Source organism: Malaclemys terrapin, chromosome 12 (assembly GCF_027887155.1).
Source record: "Malaclemys terrapin pileata isolate rMalTer1 chromosome 12, rMalTer1.hap1, whole genome shotgun sequence".
Classification (NCBI taxonomy): Eukaryota; Metazoa; Chordata; order Testudines; family Emydidae; genus Malaclemys; species Malaclemys terrapin.
The window spans coordinates 37,057,202-37,068,986 of NC_071516.1; the positions used below are offsets into that span (position 1 = coordinate 37,057,202).

Below are 11,785 nucleotides of genomic sequence, written 5' to 3' on the forward strand. Positions count from 1 at the left end.
TGCCTCCCGGCCACCGGCAGCCCCTCCGATCAGCACCTTCCTCTCCATCCTTGCACCTCCTGATCAGCTGTTTCCTGGCATACAGGAGGCTCTGGGGAGAGGGGGAGAAGCAAGGGCATGTCAGGATCAGGGGAGGTGGTAGGAAGGGGTGGAGTGGGGGCAGGGCCTGTAGCAGAGCTAGGGGTTGAGCAGTGAGCACCCCCTGGCACATTGGAAAGTTGGCGCTTGTAACTCTAGCCCTAGAGTCGGTGCCTATACAAGGAGCTGCATATTAAATTCTGACGAGCCGCATGTGGCTCCAGGGCCACCGGTTGGACACCCCGACCTAAGGGGAGGGGAGGAGTTGAGCCTTGCTCATACTTGTTGGCCCCATAGCTAGGGTACTCACCTGAGATATAGGAGTCTCCCGTCTGCCAGAGGAGAAGAAGGGATCTGCATCTCTCAGGTGAGTGCCTTAACTACTGAGTTAGGGGACATTCTGAGGCAGGGGTCCCTGCCTGAAGTAGTTCCACTCTGGATGAATAATTTGTCAGGGAAGCAAGAGGTACATTTTCAAGCCACCAGGCTATAGAGTTTCTCACTCTACTTCCCCCTCACCTGCTTTATTTATCCAAAGTTAAACAGCTTCAACAGGTGAGATTGAGGAGCCCCCAGATCAGCCCGTGCTATAGTGGTTAGGACACTCGTGCAAGAGACAGCAGAGCCCTGTGCAAATCCCTTCTCCCTCAGGCAGAGCAGGTACTTAAACAGGCCTCTCTCACATCCTAGGTGACTCCCTAACCACTGGACTAAAAGTGAGGAGGGAGGCAAGTTGAGTTCCTTCCCCCAGGGGATATTTTGTGTGGAGTTCAGCAAGCTCAGAGCTCACTTGCTGGGTTTTCCCCTGCAAGTGAGTTAAATAGAGGAACACCTGTCTTCCGCTGGGTTTTGCATCACTCTGGGGCATAGGCATCTGACACCCAGAGTCCAGTAGCTGTGCACATGCCCAGATGCAGAAACATATACACCAAGGGAACTTTTGCTACAAAAATGTAGATGCTGTGTGAGTTTAGGTGCCTCACGGATTCAGCGGCAGCTGAGCAGGAGATTTATGAATCTCAGTGAGGTCTAAATCTGGTATTTGGGCCAATGGTACCAACTGGGGGGAATGGAGAGGGTGACCCCCCAAAAAAACTTTTTAATTTGCATCACCATCCCGCATCCCAAGTTTTTGCATTTGCTCAATGTTGCATAGTTCACAGGGTTGGGGAAGGGGCATGGCCCGGCTACTTTTAAGCAATGGTCCTGAAGTAAATCAGTACAGCTGTTCTGGTGGCATGGGTACAATGCCATTGAAATTTGATTTGGCCACCCTTCTGTACAGATGAAGAGGTAGCTAGGCCTAATTTCAGAAAATGGTGTCGCGACCTAATACTTTGCACCTGTACAGCCAGCCTTTCAGAGTCCTGGCTCCTTAGGTATCTGCCTGGTTGGAAAACAGGGAGGTGAGAGCCTGCAAGTCCTGGATCACCACTCCTCAGTGGCCCAGGTTCTTGGCACCCTACCATGCAGATTTCCCCCGCAGCGGGGGATCCAGGATTCTGAGAGTACGCAGGTCTGGGACAGCCTGCCTGGCAGACTGCTCCTGAGCTAGGCTCCATTCCCTCCCATTGAATATTCTGAAATTATGTAGGTTTGTTCCTCATTGCGAAGTATCTAAATCTTCTGCCACACAGAATTACCCTCTGTCTACCGAGCTCGCAGTGCTGCAGAAAGTTACACACAGGGTGGATGGCATGGAATGTGTTTGCAAAGAGGAGAGCAGGTAACTAGCATGGATAGTGGGAGGTGGCTCATGTGGATCTTCTTCCAAGGTGAAGAGAGGCTGAAATGAGGCACTGACATTTGTCACCCTCCGAAAGCACAGTCCTCCTATCTTGGGCCCCTTGCCCTTCCCTGTTGTGCGGTGGAATCTTGTGCAATTCTTTCCCTCTTATTGCATGACTAGGTACACTACCCTGTGTACAGGAATCCCTGATCACCCTGCAGGTGTGGTGGGACAAGCTAAGTTAGACACACTTAAGAGGACAGTACAAAAACAAATGTTGTTTGGAATAAATGGGACAAGAGAGTAATAGGTGTTCACATGATCCTGTTGCTGCATGACACTAAATAGCTAAACATAGTATGGGGTTTTGAGTACAGAGACCTCAGCCTGGTTAGTCCCATGGTAAACACACCATTAAGAATTATTAGAACCATTTATAAAAGGTACAGAAGAAGAAAAAGAAAACACGATGCATTTAAAATATAAAACACTAAGACTTTTAGTTTAATAACATTCTTTGTTCCTTTTCTCTTCGGCTGTGGAGATTTTATATGGAAACCTCTCTTTCTGACAGTTGTTTATAGAAGCAAAGAATCATAGAAGTTTAGGGTTGGAAGAGACCTCAGGAGGTCATCTAGTCCAACCCCCTGCACAAAGCAGGATCAACATCAACTAAATCATCCCAGCCAGGGCTTTGTCAAGCCGGGCCTTATAAACCTCTGAGGATGGAGATTCCACCACCTCCCTAGGTAACCCATTCCAGTGCTTCACCACCCTCCTAGTGAAATAGTTTTTCCTAATATCCAACCTAGACCTCCCCAAATACAACTTGAGACCATTGCTTCTTGTTCTGTCATCTGCCACCACTGAGAACAACCAAACTCCAACCTCTTTGGAACCCCCCTTCAGGTAATTTAAGGCTGCGCCCCTCACTTTTCTCTTCTGCAGACTAAACAAGCCCAGTTCCCTCAGCCTCTCCTCGAAGGAAGATATTAAATATGGCAATTAAAGATGGTAATAACTGTCCTTCTTAGGGAAAGGGAAAAGAAAAACTTAGTTCTGATGGCCTGGCGCTGTCATTGTATCTGCTGTTGTTAAAGTTTGATCTTGCTCCAAACACACAAAAGGGGAGAAAAATGAACATCAGCCAGAGAAAATGCAGCTTCCATCGATGGTGTTGACTTTCATTTGCAGCTTCACTAATGAAGAAACACATGCACAGCATATGGTCTTAACAGCCACAGTAAACAGAACTGTGTGAATCATGTTTTTGTTCACGTGTCTGAACTTATAAATCTAAACCAAAAGTTGTCTTGAGTTAATCTGAAGTAAACATTTTTCAAAATTTTAAATGAAACAAAAAATAATGGAATTTTTTTTTCAAAATTGAGAGAAATTCCTACATAAAATGTCTTTCTGAAACAAAAAGTAAAATATTTCATTTAGGAATTGCCAAAATGAACCATTTCAATATTTCCAATATTTTCTTTTCTTTTTTTTTTCCTGAACTTGCAAATTGTTTTAGTTGACCTGAATCTGCATTTTTTTGGTTAAAAACAAAATCACATGAAATTTTTCAGCCAGCTCTAACTCTGAGACCTGGCAAACTTGTACCAGTGTTGGGCGGTTTAAGATCAAAATTGCATCTGCCTCTCTGCTCATGGGTTTACAGCAGTGTTGTAAAAGAGCCAGTCCTAGCCAGCTAACCCAGACTAACATTCAATCAATGGCAAAAAGAGAGAAATGGGAAAGAGAAGAAAGAAGGTGGGGAAGTAAAAGGATGCACAAGGAGAAGGAATGAGAGCAGGAAACCAAGTCTCACACGTCAGGTGCTGTTCAGAACTTAACTAAAGCCGGTGGAGATGGCAATGTTGTTGATTTCCTTCTCTTTGACCTTGTCAAATCAGGCCATCTGTCAGGATCAGGACAATGAAGGCCTAAGAGTGTCATAGCGGATCTGGGGGTCCCAGGAGATGGTTGGAATGTCAGCCATGATGGTGAATAACATAGCTGGAGTCCACGTACCTTAGGTGGAGTTACCGCGGGGTCTACGCTACCAGGGGTCGATGGGAGAAACTCTCCCATCAATTTACCTTACTCTTCTCTTCAGAGGTAGATTACAGGGGTAGACCAGAGAGTGATCTGCTGTTGATTTGGCGGTTTTTCACTAAACCCGCTAAATCGACTGCCGGTGGATTGATCTCAAAGAGTCGATCCCGGCTGTAGTGTAGACCTGCCCTACATGAGCTGCAGACATACCCTTCACTGCAGCACTAGCTTGAGGCCTGACTTGAGTTTCACTCCAGCTGGGGCTTTTATCTCTTGAAATAAAATACGTTTTTTATTGCAAAATCCCTCAATTGTGGAGTTTTGAATTGTACCCTGTTTTTTAAAACTGTCTTCACAATTTCAGGCAGAGCAGTTTCACTGGGTTATCTTTTTGGATTCTGGGCAATTTGATTAGGCAAAACTTTAAAAAAACAAAGTAACGCTATTTTTTAAAGAGCTCCTTTAACCACTTTGAAAGCTATTACAGGCCTTTGTACATTTTATTATTGTAAAAACCCTTCTTTCTCTAATATTGCTATTCCCCAGGAACTTAGTTCTTCACAATTCTCATTCCTGTAAACTATTTTTATGGGGGGGGGGGGTTTCTTACTCTGAAAGACATTTAGACAAAACATTACTAAAATCTTCCTGTAAGTTGTATCACAGAGATGATAGTTCTTTAGTGATGGAAATTAAGTAAACATAATTTTTTAAGATGTAAAAACATGCTTAAATTAGCTTCAAAAGTTTGTGATAGGAAAGACTAGAAACCAGGTGGGGTTCTACCCCAGAGAGGTGAAGAACAGGACCTCAGGGAGACTGAGGGCTCCACGGGGCAGCCCTGAACCATAACAATGTAAATAATCTCCATAAATGAAGGCTGGTTATTTCAATTGCATCTGTGTCCGGGTTGCCCCTGGGCTTGTGACAACCCAATGCTGGGTCCCTGATCATGTGCAAAAGCCAGAAGGGTTTTATTTAGCATCGCCTGCTACACATACACACACACTGTCTCTCACACACACCCTCAACACACACTCTTTCCCATACACTTTCTTTCTCACACACAAACACATTCCCGCAACACACATTCTCTCTCTCTCTCCCTCTCACACACACATACAGTCTCCCTCACACACTTCCCCAAGACACATTCTCTCTCTCTATCTCTCTCTCTCTCACACACACACATTCCCCCAATTCACCCTGTCACACACACACTCTTTCTCTCACACACTCCCCCAACACACTCTCTCTCTCACACACACACAAACACAATATACACCCTCTCTCTTTCTCTCTCAAACACACACACACAATCTCCCTCACACACTCCCCCAACGCACACTCTTTCACATACACACACTCTCTCTCAAACACACACTCCCCCAACACACTTTCTCTCACACACACACTCCCCGAACACACTCTCACACATACTCTCTCTCACACACACACTCCCCCAACATTCTCTCTCTCACACACACTCCTCCAATACACACACTCTCTCTGTCACACACACACACACACACACTCCCCAAATACTCTCTCTCTCTCTCTCTCTCTCTCTCACACACACACACACACACGTATTGTTATTGTTGTTGCTGTTCTTACTTCATGGTACTTCCTGTCAAAACTGAGGGATATAGCTTATTCTGAAAGGACAGGTATGGGGGGAAAGGAGGAGGTGTTGCACTGTACATCAAGAATGTCTAAACTTGCTCTGAGGTCCAAGGAAAAGTGAGAGACAGACCTGCTTAGAGTCTCTGGGTGAGGATAACAAGGGAAAAGAACAGTAGCAATGTGAGGGTGGGGGGTCTATTATAGACCACCAAATCAGGAAGAGGAAGTGGATGAGTCATTCCACAGGCAGGTAATAAGTTTACCTAAAACACATGAGCTAGTATTAATGGGGGATTTTAACTTCCCTAGTGTAACTGCATCTTCTCTGTCCTTTGTGCTCCTCTCTGCTGGCCATTCTCTTATTCTCAGTTGAAATTACAGCAGTCTGAAGAACTAAATGTTGGTAAAGATTTTCTCCATCTGTTCTGATTGCTGCTTCTCTAAACTGTGGCTAGTAGCTCGAGAATGTGCCATTGATCTTTGAACCCTTGCTCATTTCCACCCAAGCAGGGAGCAAATGTCCAGTCACTAGAAGGTGCCACAATTTCCCCAGCATTCAGTCCCATCGAGTTCATTCCAAAGGCACAGAACAAGGGCAGAGAAGATGTAGTTCTTCTGGCTCCACATGCTGGTTCATCTGGTCCCATGGCTTGAAGGATTGTAAAGCTTTTCATCCTCTAAACTGATTGTTGTTGGCTGAAATCTATCCCCAGTGACCAGCAAATAAAAATTATCAGCATCAGTTGTGTGGTTGTTAGCAGGTGTAAAAGGATTTGGTTGGTCTTATTGTTCCCAATACCTTGTGGGTAAAAACTATTAAGCGGTGAATTGGCCAAGAACAAAGCACCATGATATGATCTGCAGAACCAGTTCTGACAGTTAGAACTACAGTTCTGCAAATAATAGATTTTTGGTTAAATGAAATAAATTCTAAAACAAAAAGTCATGTCAACCCAAAAAACAAAATCTCTCATTTTGGAAATGTCAGAATGAAACATTTCGACTTTATCCAAGTTTTTCTTTTCTTTTCTTTTCTTTTCTTTTCTTTTCTTTTCTTTTCTTTTCTTTTCTTTTCTTGATGAATAGTTCAGTAAAATGGACAAGAATTTATAAAATGTTTCTGTGTTGCGTAGCTGCATATTTTACCCACTCCTGAAGAAAAAAGTTTTGGCTAAAAAATGTCACCCATCTCTGTTAGGAATGAGCAAATTTGGAGGGTAGTGTAGAAAACTTTACACTTCCTTTGCCCCATTCAAACCCAAATACAGGACATCAGCCTCTCATGAACCTGTCTTTAAAACATGTATTTCTATACTTTAAATGAAATCTGGCTACCCTCTGAGATGGCTATACTCTCGGCTACACAGGTTATAATAAGATCCTAAGAGAGAGAAAGGTCTGATTTTAAGACCAGTAGGGGCCATTACGGCCTGGGTTATGCAGATCAGACGAGATGATCCCATCTAGCCTTCTGGCCTTAGAATCTAGGAATAAAATCTATGAATTAAAATCAATGAGTCAGGGCACCTGCATAATGCAAGGCAGAGAATTTCTCCCAGTGATTCGTGAATTGATCCCAATAACTAGCGCTAGTAAGAACATTTTCCATCAAAACATTTTTTTACCGTGGAAAATGGCTTTATCATGGATTGTGAATTTTCCCAGTAGAATTCCTGCTTTTTATAGAAAATATTCAGGATTGCGTAGAAAATGTGAAAAACTAAAATCATGTTTCTCTTTTTGGCAACTGAAAAGTGAAAAATATCCAGATTTTGCACTTCCAAATTTTATATGTTTTATGGGGGATGGGGGAGATAATTTCCCAGCCAGCTCTACTAATAAGTTGTAATTGAACTAGATCATAATGTTGAAGGCCCTACAAGATGAATCCATGGTATGGCTTCCATTTTCTGGATATCCAAACCCCATTAATTTTTATGGGAATTGAGCATCCACCCTCCTTAGCTGGCTTGCAAGCCCTTGACCTAAATTTTCAGTCTCAGTTGGACATATTTGAATTTATCAGAAAGGTAAATAAGTGACTTTCTTGCCTTGTCTTCCCTGATGCGGGTGACTTTGTTCATTCCCTCTGCCATTGAAATATGCCATGCCATTGGACAAAGGAAATCAGACTGCAGTGACCGGGTTCATCTTCGTGGGATTCTCCCGGCTGCTGGAGCTGCAGGCACTGCTCTTTGCAATGGTTCCGTCCATGTACACGGAGTACCTGACAAGGAACGTTCTCATCACAGCCATCATAAAATCCAACCCAACCCTCCACATGCTGATGTATTTTTTCCTCACCAACCTGTCTCTGCTGGGGATCTGCTACACAACGCCCATTGTGCCCAAGATGCTGGTGAGCCTAGTATTGGAGAACAGAAGGATCTTACTATGGGGTTGCGCAATGCAGATGTATTTTTTCATCCTCTTTGGCATCACTGAGTGCTGCCTCCTGGCTGCCATGGCCTACAATGGCCATGTGGCCATCTGCAACCCGCTGCACTACACCCTCGTCATGAGAAAGGGGGCATGAGCCCAGCTGGCCATAGCCTCCTGGATGGTGGGGATGCTGGTGGGGTTGAGCCAGACCAGCTATGTTTTCAGTCTGACGTTCTGTGGGCCCAACAAGATCAATCACTTTTTCTGTGACATCCTGCCCCTCCTGAAGCTGGCCTGCGGGGACACCTCCATGAACGTGTTGGCCGTGTACCTGGTGGCTCTTCTTTTCATAACCTCCCCGTTCACGCTCATCCTGGCCTCCTACCTCTTCATGATCACCTCCGATCTGAGGATGCCATCTACGAAGGGGAGGTGCAAGGCCTTCTCCACCTGCTCCTCCCACCTCATCATCATCTTGCTCTTCTATGGCTCTGGCATCATCACCTACCCTAGGCCCAAGTCCAGCTACTCGATGGAGAGCGACAAGCTCCTGGCCCTCTTCTACACGGTGGTGACATCCATGCTGAACCTCATTGTCTACATCCTGAGGAACAAGGAAGTCAAGGAGGCCCTGAGGAGAGTGCTGGGCAGGATGATGTGCCCTTGGTGAATGTAGGGAGAGGTTTCCCAACAGCACAAATTACTTCTAGTGGGGCTTGGGGGTTGTAAGTGGGTGGGGCTGCCTAAGTGGCTAGTGAAGAAAATTCAGCTCCCAAAAGAAGCAGGATTTCAACCCCTGTGTCCAGGAGTGGTTTTATTTTCCAAAACCAGTACAACCAACATTGCCAGTCAGAATACACTGGCCCATGCTGCGGCTCCTACACACACAACAGGTCTCTCCAGCCAGGCCTCCCAGCTGGTGGGTGTGGAGAGTCTCCTTCTAGGTCCTTTCTCCTGGGTCTCGACCCCTAACTGAGCTGGCCTCTTGCCTATGGAGCAAACAACCTGCAGGCTGTCGCCTGATCCCTGGCCCGAGATCCATCCTTTGTCACAGGTAGAGCTAAGCCCACATTCCTTCAACAGCCAGGCCCCCGTGTGACAGGCACCTAACCACCCTCTGTACTTTTGCAAATCTGCCCCATAAATGTTTGAATGTCAACAAAATTCCAAACATGCTGCAGAGTCTCTTCCATCAGGTGGGAATGAGAGTCACGGGCAACCATAAGTTGTCATCCAATCTTGATTTTAAAATGGTCAGTGATGGAGAATCCACCACAAACTTTGGTAAATTGTTCCAATGGTTAATTACTCTCACTGTTAAAAATGTGTGCCTTATTTCCTGTCTGAATTTGTCTAGCTTCAACTTCCATCCTTTGGATCATGTTAGACCTTTCTCTGCTATATTGAAAAGCCCAGTATCCATTTTTAGTCCCCCATGTAGGTACTTATAGACAGCGATCTAGTCGTACCTTAACACTCTCTTTGTTAAACTAACCAGATTGTGCTCCTGGAGTCTATCACTAGAAGTCATGTTTTCCAATCCTTTAATCATTTTGTGGCTCTTCTCTGAGTCCCCTCCAATTTACTAACAACCTTCTTGAATTGTGGGCACTAGAACAGGACACTGTATTCCAGCAGTGGTTGCACCAATGCCAAATAGAGACGGAAAATAGCTTCTCTGCTCCTATTCAAGATTCCCCTATTTATGCATCCCAGGATCACATTAGCCTTTTTGGCCACAGCATCACACTGGGAGCACATATTCTGCTGAGCTGAATTATAGTTTATCATAGAGAAGTACAAAAGGTAATCCCACCATCCACAGCAGTGGTCCAGGCCATAATCCTCCAGCCTTGAATTGTGATCTTGAACTCTCTTATGACATCTACTATCTTTCCCATGGACAAATAGCAATCATATAGTCTCCAGGTGAGCTTTTCCAAGCTGTCTAGGAGATTTAGACACATAGTTCCCATTGGTTTTAATGGGAAGAAGGTGATCAAATCCCTTAAGCAGCTTTGAAAACCTCAGCTACTCTCTAAATGAGATTGTGTTGTATATTAAAGGTCAACCATGAGAGAAGAACAAACAAAATCAAGAGCACAGTGCATGTGTATCCTTGTTAACTCTTTGCATGGGAACTGAGTGCAACATGGTAGCTGTCCCAAGGAGACTCTAAGCACTTTAGACCCGAATTCAGCATAATGCCTGAACATGTGTTTAATTTTAAGCACATGAGAATTCCCGTTGAGTTCCATGGCACTAAGAATATGCTTAAAAACTAGATATGTGCTAAAGGTACCTTGCTGAATTGGGGCCTTAAAAAACAATACACAGACAAGGTCAGTAGTGGGGTGAAGTGGATTAGGACATGGATTCCATCCAGCCATAGGACCATCAACAAAGCAAAGAGCTTATGACATTTCTGGATCAACTGTCTCCTAGTGCTGTCCCCTTAGCAGATTCCAATACTCTCTAGCAGTAGGCAATCATAGAATCATAGAATATCAGGGTTGGAAGGGACCTCAGGAGGTCATCTAGTCCAACCCCCTGCTCAAAGCAGGACCAATTCCCAACTAAATCATCCCAGCCAGGGCTTTGTCAAGCAGGGCCTTAAAAACCTCCAAGGAAGGAGATTCCACCACCTCCCTAGGTAACGCATTCCAGTGCTTCACCACCCTCCTAGTGAAATAGTGTTTCCTAATATCCAACCTAGACCTCCCCCACTGCAACTTGAGACCATTGCTCCTTGTTCTGTCATCTGCCACCACTGAGGACAGCTGAGCTCCATCCTCTTTGGAACCCCCCCCCCCTCAGGTAGTTGAAAGCAGCTATCAAATCCCACCTCATTCTTCTCTTCTGGAGACTAAATAATCCCAGTTCCCTCAGCCTCTCCCCATAAGTCATGTGCTCCAGACCCCTAATCATTTTTGTTGCCCTCCGCTGGACTCTTTCCAATTTTTTCACATCCTTCTTGTAGTGTGGGGCCCAAAACTGGACACAGTACTCCAGATCAGGCCTCACCAATGTTGAATAAAGGGGAACGATCACGTTCCTCGATCTGCTGGCAATGCCCCTACTTATACAGCCAAAAATGCCGTTAGCCTTCTTGGCAACAAGAGCACACTGTTGACTCATATCCAGCTTCTCGTCCACTGTGACCCCTAGGTCCTTTTCTGCAGAACTGCTACCAAGCCATTCGGTCCCTAGTCTGTAGCTGTGCATGGGATTCTTCCGTCCTGAGTGCAGGACTCTGCACTTGTCCTTGTTGAACCTCATCAGGTTTTTTTTTGGCCCAATCCTTTAATTTGTCTAGGTCCCTCTGTATTCGATACCTACCCTCCAATGTATCTACCACGCCTCCCAGTTTAGTGTCATCTGCAAACTTGCTGAGAGTGCAGTCTACACCATCCTCCAGATCATTAATAAAGACATTAAACAAAACCGGACCCAGGACCGACCCCTGGGGCACTCCGCTCGAAACTGGCTGCCAACGAGACATGGAGCCATTGATCACTACCTGTTGAGCCTGACGATCGAGCCAGCTTTCTATCCACCTTACAGTCCATTCATCCAGCCCATACTTCTTTAACTTGCCAGCAAGAATACTGTGGGAGACCGTATCAAAAGCTTTGCTAAAGTCAAGGAATAACACATCCACTGCTTTCCCCTCATCCACAGAACCAGTTATCTCATCATAGAAGGCAATTAGGTTAGTCAGGCATGACTTCCCCTTGATGAATCCATGCTGACTGTTCCTGATCACTTTTCTCTCCTCTAAATGTTTCATAATTGATTCCTTGAGGACCTGCTCCATGATTTTTCCAGGGACTGAGGTGAGGCTGACTGGCCTGTAGTTCCCTGGATCCTCCTTCTTCCCTTTTTTAAAGATGGGCACTACACTAGCCTTTTTCCAGTCAT

General features: G+C 45.1%; 1 pseudogene; it reads left to right on the forward strand.

Moving 5' to 3' along the window:
* The first annotated feature begins 7,589 nt into the window (after window positions 1-7,589).
* On the forward strand, window positions 7,590-8,534 carry LOC128845957 (olfactory receptor 10A4-like; annotated as a pseudogene).
* Window positions 8,535-11,785: the final 3,251 nt, after the last annotated feature.